Here is an 8,938-nt window from a genome sequence, read left to right as displayed (position 1 = left end):
GCTTTAGGAGTGTGTTCCTAAATCCATGAACTTAAGATCTGACATCCTCAGACTCACAAGAAAACCCAGAAAGTCATGTGTCCCCAACCCTCAAACACCCACCATTTCATTCCTCCTAAGATATAAGAAATGGGGGGGTGGGAGGTAACATTTTAGAGCTAGAAAACTATAAAGTATAAGCTTTATCATAAGTTTCTGGTACTCTAACCAGACCCTTTCCCTAAGGGATAGAGGAGGGGATCCAGCCACACGTATAGAGGTGCACATCTGGAGAGCTCCTGCAAGGCTCACCTCCCCCTCTGAATTGAAGTGCAAACTCTGAAAACCAATGCATCTGTGGTTCACAGTAAATCCTGACATGTTTGAATAAAGCCAACATGAGACGCTTCTAAAGTTAGAAGGCCATGTGAATGACTTCTTGAGGGTCTTGGAGGCATTGCTTGGTGAGTCCATGGCTGTGTAGCAGATCGCCCTCGAAGTGTGAACATCAGCAACCGCAGAGACAACCACATCAGCACTGATGCAGGATTCCACATCATAGGAAAGGCCTCCTACCATTTAAGTGAACTTCCCATAGAGGTCTTTTTTTTTTTTTTTTTTCTTTTTCAAACAATGGTATTTGATATCTGAGCTTCCTGGAGACATAACAGAATACTTGAGTAAAACTACATGTTGTTTAGCAATCCTGCTATGAAATGTGATAGCAGTATACAGAAAATCATTTCTATGCCCTTCACCTTGGTTCTAATTAGAACAAAGACATATTTGATACTGATACAATGTTATTGAGTCAAGCACAGGATTTTGTTTGTTTGTTTATGGACGTGGTCGTGTTTATAAGAAGAGGGGAATTTTTTTTCAATAGCACAATAGTTTGCAGCCATGAACTCATTATTCCATTCAATCCCCTTGCACCCCTAAGACCTAGCATAATATTCCTTAAAATCTGTGATGATTGTCAAAGTAATTTAGGTTTAACACAACATATTTATGACAGAGCTGCAATGGTGGGGAGGAACAATGAGCATTAAGAGCTACAAATAGCTCTTCATAAAAATAGAGGTTGCCTGCAATAGAATTCAAATGGTACTCACTATCTCTCCATTCACCCTTTCCAAACATTAATTCAAAAGATTCTTGCTTGCTTTCTTGTATTTTTCTTTTTAGAAAGCAAAATTGTAGCACTCTGAAGATATGTTATCATTAGCACTCAGGCAATTAACTATTAAACAAATGTAGTGGTGGCATTTTGAAATTATTATTATCAATATATGCTGAAAGGGAGGTAATGAATAGTCTTCCTATTATGAATCACCTGAACTGTCTCTGTAGACACTTTTTTCATACAAATGAAAAACCTCTGAGTCTTTTCAATCATTTTTTTAAATAAACTATTTAGTAAACTGGTTTGAACCTCATTTTTAGGCAGTGATGTGCTGATAAATGTCTATCAATCAGCTTTCATTTGTTGTCTTCAACCCTCCTTGTAAATGTCCCACTGTGGCTAATTTCAAGCTACCATCATGATGCTGCCAACACAGTGCTAGAAAGAGATACATAACGGGCTCTCACAAGCTGGTATGAACCCACTCCAACACACTCAAATGCTGCCATCAAAACGGATGTAGAAGAGAAGAGAACACACACCTCCAAAATTCAGCTGTCATACCAACATTTGGGGAGGTAGGTGAGCATATCAGAAATCATTTTTTTCGTCTGTCTCCACTAGAAGGTTTTCTAGTAGTTTACACATTTTACCTAGGACATACATCAAAAACAACTGAAAAAAAGGGGAGGTATCCATGGTTTAGATGTTTTAATAGCCCTTGTTGGTATTATTATTGACTAGAAAAAAAAGCACTTAACACAAATTATCTCAGGGAATTCCCAAGGATCCCTGAGGAGTGAGGCGGCAGTAAGTGTGAATTCCATTGTATAGGGAGCAAAGGGTTTCTGAGAATAAAACAAGTTGTGCAATAGAGTATTAAGCAGTAGTACTCCTTTTTAGCTGCACAATAGAAGAGGCTCACTCCTCTGGGTAAAACAACTAATCTGCTCCTTCCCCAGCCCACACTTCAATCTTAATATTCTAACAGTTGTTTTACTTAAACTCAACCCATTTTGTACCCAGCAGGTGTTGGGGACCTGGTTAGTATAAACAACTAGAAGCAGCAGCATCAGTGAATCTGAATTTTCCTTTCACCTCCTAGGATATTGTCACCCAACCTAAAAATGTATGGCTAGAATATAGCGTAGCTTTATGAAATGAGCTGTATTATTGAAAAACTAAAATTTGTCTTATTCATCTTGCTGAAAACTCATTGGCCAAAAGAATAAACAAATAATTTTTTTTTTCGGTTCTCACAGACATACTTTCGTATTCTGAATTCCCTGGAAGAAATTAACCAGTTTTGGTTTCAGACCCATTGGGGTGGATTAAGCTATGTGCTCTCAGAAGTGGAAGGTTTGAAGTTTTTTGCCCCACCAGTCCTGGATTTCCAGGGACTGGAAGCCAGGGATGATGGCGTCAAACAGAAGTGGGAGGCTGGGAGTAGAAGACACCTGCACACTGGTCCTTCCCGGCACCTAAGAATCAGCAGAGCTTCTGCGTGACTGTCAGGAAACTGAGCACTGCACAGCTCGGGGACCCAGCCCCTATCCCATGGAGAGAATGAATGGTAATGGTGAACCACCTCCAAATGTACCTCACAAGGTTAAACAGCAAACTACCAACCAGGACAGAGAACAGAGCCCCCCCACTGTCAATTTTTTTTCTGGTTCATATCAGCCTTTTGGCTCCCTTGTTGTTGTGAGTAGGTGGGGGGGGGGGGTGGAGATGGGGAGGAGGTGTCTCCAGAAAACTTGAGTTGAGATGTTTTGCTAGCCAGGCGAATGAAGCGGTCCATATTTAATTTTATTCAAAACAATAAAAAAGTGAGATGGTTTTTACTTCTCAGTGTCTGAGAAATCAGTGTACTGAAAATCTTGGCATTCTTTTACTGGGGCAGTCCCTTGCCTTAGGCTAACTGGAGCCCCCAGTACACTGTGAACCCCATACTCATGAATGTTCCCTGGCTTCACAACTATCTCCACAGCAAAGGAGCTAACTACTCATGAAGTTAATTAAGTTTAGTTAGCTGGCTCAGGGCTTTGACATTTTATACCTGCAACATGTAGAGAATTTTAGGGTTGTGGATGAAAAAAAGGGGTTCTTTGGAAAATAACCTACAGGGTGATCTGATCATATATTCCGAACTGGATAAGTCATGGTAGTAGTAATGCCCCAGCCATATAGCTTCTTTAGTAAAAGGCTTATCTTTGTCTTAAGCAAGCCCTGTCCATTGTTCTGTACATCTAGGTTAACACACTTTTGAAATAAGCTGTAACCACCCCCAAGAGAGCACATCATCTTGTTAACTATCCTGTAATCCCATCCCTGCCTTGCTTTTCCTCACCCCCATGTGCTCTTCCTTATGTTCCCTGCTTAATTTTGAATGCATAAAGCAGCAGCAAAACTGTTATTCTGCAGATTTGAAATCTTGTTCTCCAGCATGTCATCAATTTTGCTCAAATACACTCTTATATATAAAAATTATCAATTTTCAGAAATGGCGGCTCAGCTTGGGGGTATGTTCTCCTGGCAGCCACCCGGACCCCCGCCACCCCGGCTGGGACTCCCGGGCCAGGCTTCGCTTCTTCAGGCCACGCCAGATTCCCCAAGATCTTCTCCGAGTACCTTGGTGGATGAGTTGGAGTCATCTTTCGAGGCGTGCTTTTCTTCTTTAGTGAGTCAGGACTGTCAATGGCACGGATCAGGAAGAAATTCGAACCGGTGTTGATCAGTGTATCCAGAAATTTCTAGATATTGCGAGACAGGCCGAGTGTTTTTTCCTACAGAAAAGATTGCAGTTATCTGTCCAGAAACTAGAGCAAGTTATCAAAGAGGATGTCTCGGGACTAAGGAACGAGCTACAGAGGAAGGATGCTCTGGTCCAGAAGCACGTGACCAAGCTGCGGCCCTGGCAGAAGGTGCTGGAGGACATCAGCGCGCAGCACAAAAAGCCAGCTTTTGTCTCCCAGGGCTCGCTGGCCTACCTGGAGCAGGCGGCTGCTAACATCCTTGCATCTATGAAGCAAACCTGAGTTAGAGCCGGCCTGAACCAGGCTGCTGTAGGAGGCAGCCTAAGCCCAGGGTGTCTGCCAAACACCACTTACTGAGGACAGTTCGTTTTAGAACACGTTACCATACAACGAGATGCTTTTAGTTTCATGCTCCCGTATAAAAATCTCCCCCTATTTTTATAAGCTGTTATTTCTTCAGTACTTTATAAAATACCTATAGCTTTTGTAAACCAAGTAAATTTTTTTGTAGCAAAATTTAGACTTAGTGTGACGCCATGGGCAGATTCCTTTTTATGTTTTGTTTTTCTGCTTGTTTTTATTTTTTAGATGTTTGTATAACTTAATCTCCGTGGGTTTCTAGTTTTAGATTAGATTGTATCATGTGAGGAAAACCCAGTTTGTGTTATCTGACCCGTGAATCAGAGGGTGAGAATTCTGGATATAGGCCTTTTATGTTAATTAGCCCTCAGTGGTAGTATGTAAAAATATGTAAACTTGCTGTGTTTCAAGACTTTGAACTACCTCAAGAACAGGAATCTAATGCGACCAATGTTTATAATGCCTCCAGAGCTCTCAGAATGAGGATATTTTGAAAATAGGTCAGAAGAGGATTGTAATATCCAAGGTTAGTGGTAATATTACAGTAGGATCCTTAAGTTGATACTGGCTTTTATTTGGGTAAGTTTATATTTTGTGTGATCTTTACTTTTTTGGGTTGGGAGGGGATGTAGTAGGAGCAGTGATATGCTAAATTTTGTTATGTTCTGCAGTAATGAATCAGTTTAAGGAACAGGGCACCCCTGTTCTTAATAGCTCCACTTGGGCAGAGGTGATGTATGAGGCTTAAAGGTCACTGTGATGTCACTTTTTGTTTTCAGTTTTGTTTGCTTGTGTTGTTTTTGTTTTGCTTTTTTGGAGAAATTTTCCATTACAGAAGTCTCTTATTGGTGATAGTGTTGATTCTGAGGGCCAGGGCCTCTGGCTGGGGAGGGGCTTGCGGGGTGACTCTTGGCATCTTACCCTCCACAAAGAGGATATGGAGCCTCAGCATTTAGGACGATGTTTGGGCCTCCTCTTGATGGTCACACAGGCCGACATGGTCTGTTGATCTGCTGCTACAGACTGGCATTGTGTCTGGCTCTGCCTGCAGGAGGCTTTCCTTTCTCTGTTGTTTAGTCTTTTACTAGTTTACATCCCTCTTCCCAAAACAAACACTCCACTGTCTCCTGGAGAGGCAGGAGTACCTCTGTGGCTTGGTTTCTTGGCTCACTTTGTTTTCTCCAGCCTCAAAGGCCCCTCCCCACATGCATGCCATCCACTCACGGTGCATCTGGCCTGGATGCCGCCCTATCCCTGAAGTCCCCGAGTGCCCTCGCTGCCACAGGACACAGGAGGACTTCCTGTCCTCTACCAACCTTGCTTGGTTCTCCCTGGAAGGTTAGTAATTTGTATCTATCTCTGTGCCCCTTGTGAGTATTAGGTATTATTTCCCTCTGAATACACAGGGACCATGTATTATTTCTCTTTTATATATAATACTTACTACTCATTTTGTTTCTGTGTGTATAGTATACAGGTTGAGGCCAACAGGTCCCCTCGGTGAGAATGTACAGGTTCAACAAAGCCTTTAAAATTATTTTTGTCACATTTTGTGACTTCAAGGTCGTTAACCTGGTCATCTTATGCTAATTAGAAGCTCTGAGGGGCACCTATAGATTTCTTGATTAAAAATCTAAATAAACTGATTAAGTTTTAGGCAGTCTTTCAATAATAAAGGGGTTCTTGGTGATAAAGTTCAGGAACTATTATTCTGTTTGGTGCTTAGTGAAAATATTTTGAAGCAATGTATCTATCAGTTTTTGCCATTTTCCTTATTAAATTCATAAGTTTTCTGTCAAAAAAAAATTATCTACAAGTTTGGATGTTTCCTACATCAATAGGGTTTTGGGATGCACCTCTTTGGTTAAATTAAATCTGATTAAAGATACAACATGTGATCAAAAAATACAGTGAATGTTTAAATAAAAAGAAATTTGTTACAATAAAAGACATATTAATCCCGATCAAAATGCTCCGCCACACTTCGAACACACGTATCCCACCATTCTTGCCACATTCTGAGGCAGTTCTGGAAGTCCTCTTTCATGAGTGTCTTTAGTTGTGCTATTGTGGCTGCTTCAATGGATTCAAAATGTTTTCCTTTCACGGTCATTTTGACTTTGGGTAAGAGCCAGAAGTCGCGTGGTGCCAGATCCAGTGAATAAGGTGGATGAGGACACACCATAATGTTTTTATTTGACAGAAATTGCCATACAAGAAGTGATGTATGACCCTGAGCATTGTCATGATGGAGGATGCAGTAAAGCCACTCATGAAAGAGGACTTCCAGAACTGCTTCAGAAAGTGGCAAGGACGATGGGATATGTGTGCTCGAAGCAAGGGGTGAATATTTTGAGAGAGATTAATGGCAATTTGTCTTTTACTGTAATAATTTTTTTTAATTTAAACATTCACCATATCTTTTGATCACATCTCATATATGCAGCCCTCTTTAAATTAGTAATTACCATGTCTGATTTGGACACACAGATATAACTGAGATGCATTTCTAGAATCTCAGCTGCTTTAGATAGAAATTTTATGAAGCAAAGCAAAAGAAGGCAAAGCACGACAAATGTATCAATCTCCACTAGTAAGTCAAGTGGCTAAAGCTCCCCTGTCTTCCATGGTGTCAGAGGAATATGCCATTATACAGCATTAGATTATTGTGCCAGCTTTTCTCTGAAGAGAGAGAGGCCCATTTTCTGCTTTTCACTGAAATCAGGTGTGTCTACCTTCAAATGTGACAAATTGTTTCACCTCTGTGGTCCATGGTTTCCTCACCTAGAAGTTTGTATATTCAACTAGATGATCATTAAAGTTCCTTGCAGCACCAAAATTCTACAACTCGAAGATATTATGAAATCTCAAAACACAAAGGAAGAGGAACATTGTTCTCATTCTATTGTCTACCCAGCTGGATTTATCAGATTAAGATTCTGAGTTACAAATAAAGAAGAAAAGAACTGATACAATATAGAACTTACATTTGCAAGAAGTGCATTTTTCATCCATATGGATCTTAACTATTTCATGTGCTAACAAATAATTGAACAGACTATCTATAGAAATGTTTTTGTGCATGCAAACACTTTCCTCTAGAACAGAAAAAAAATAACTTCTTGTTATATTATAAAACTGTTGGAATAAAAATAGGGAAATGCAATCCTCAACAGTTTCTCAGATCTAGCTATGAGAAAAGTCATCACAAGCCGGAACACGTCTGTAATAGAAGCACAAATGTAAGAGTGCCATCTGCTGGCCTAAATGGTCTCATAGAGTCTTTCTAACTTTATTCAATAAAATTGTTATAACACAAACAGCTTCTAAAACTTGAGTCTACACCCTGTCTCACTAAAACTGAGCTCTTCAATAATTTGATGCATAGAACCTAAATAGAAAAATCATTTGTCCTAATGTCCAAACAACACAAAACATATGAATATACCAAAGTATTACTCTCTGAATTCAATAAGGACTTATTTTAATTATACCCTACAATTTTACCATATCAAAACATTATAAATCTATCAAGTCTAAGAGCAAGCAGGTAGTGTCTTCCTTTAGAAGTTCTGAGAAAGCTAGAAAATTTAGAGTATTTATACCACAGGAAAAGTGTTGATTGCCAATGTTTCCTCAGTTTGACAGCAGCAACGAATGGGTAGCTCTATTAACAGAGTTCAATTAAGGGGGAAGAACACAGTTAAATTGAAACGTCATATACTAAATATAACCATCACTTCATGCCTCCACACTGACATCAATGGACAGATGAAGGGCAGACTTACTGTCTCCTATATGAGGTGTGTGACGTTAACATCTGGGCCGCCAAGTCCACTCTTATTCTTCTTAATTCCCCTCAAAATCTCCTTCAGAAAAGATTTTTTTAAGGGAACTCCCTATAGCAATGGAGCTGCTCAAAGAATGTTTCACATAAAAACAAAAAATTCCAATCAATTACTTAGTCTAGGAAGCTTAACATGATCCCAAGAAATTGTATTACATTGCCTGAAATGTTGGATAACTGTTTAGCATAATCCTGAAATCATCTAAGGCGAAGGTGTATGAGGCAATTGGAATATTTTTCATTCAGAAAAATACGTGAAACTTTCTATGCAGAAAGCATTTAACTAGAAGAAAACAATCACTGTAAATAGATGAAATTCAATATTACCAAGAACCAAGAGATGGAGCAGTACAGCTCCTAAAGGGTCCTTGGCATTCCTATTAATTTTCTGCCTTACCTATATTGTAAATATAGTCTCACAACAATTCACTGATTATTGACATTAAAGAGCTTTTGTTTTCTCATGATGCCATGCTGTGAAGTTGTTTGGAAAAGTCAATTATTAAAATATTAAATCAAGTAACTAGTAAACTTTGCATTTAGACATGGACAAAATATATATGAAATAAAACCAATATATTTACTGTTATTTTGCTGAAAGATACTATCACTTGCATTGTTTCCTCCGTGTGTGAATGTGAATGAGTGTGAGTAAGCCATACTACAGATTATTCACAGTCTGTATTTTGAATTAAACTATTTCATGATCAAAGTGTCATTTCAGTTAGTATTGGTGACATATCTTTGGACCTTTTCATCACTGGTACCAGGATATAAGAATGCAGTTGTCTGGAGTGACGTCATAGGAATGGCGGCAGTGGGGCGCACTTTTTGAGTTCTCCTCCAGATCTTATCACAAACAGGTCATCT

General features: G+C 39.5%; 1 pseudogene; it reads left to right on the top strand.

Annotated features, from left to right (window-relative positions):
* The first annotated feature begins 3,608 nt into the window (after positions 1-3,608).
* On the top strand, positions 3,609-4,143 carry LOC109436212 (mediator of RNA polymerase II transcription subunit 28 pseudogene; annotated as a pseudogene).
* The last annotated feature ends 4,795 nt before the right edge of the window (positions 4,144-8,938 follow it).

Source organism: Rhinolophus sinicus, chromosome 1 (assembly GCF_057876585.1).
Source record: "Rhinolophus sinicus isolate RSI-liver-muscle chromosome 1, RSI-T2T, whole genome shotgun sequence".
Lineage (NCBI taxonomy): Eukaryota > Metazoa > Chordata > Mammalia > Chiroptera > Rhinolophidae > Rhinolophus > Rhinolophus sinicus.
Note: the sequence above shows the minus strand (reverse complement) of the source record. Positions and strands in the feature narration are given on the sequence as shown.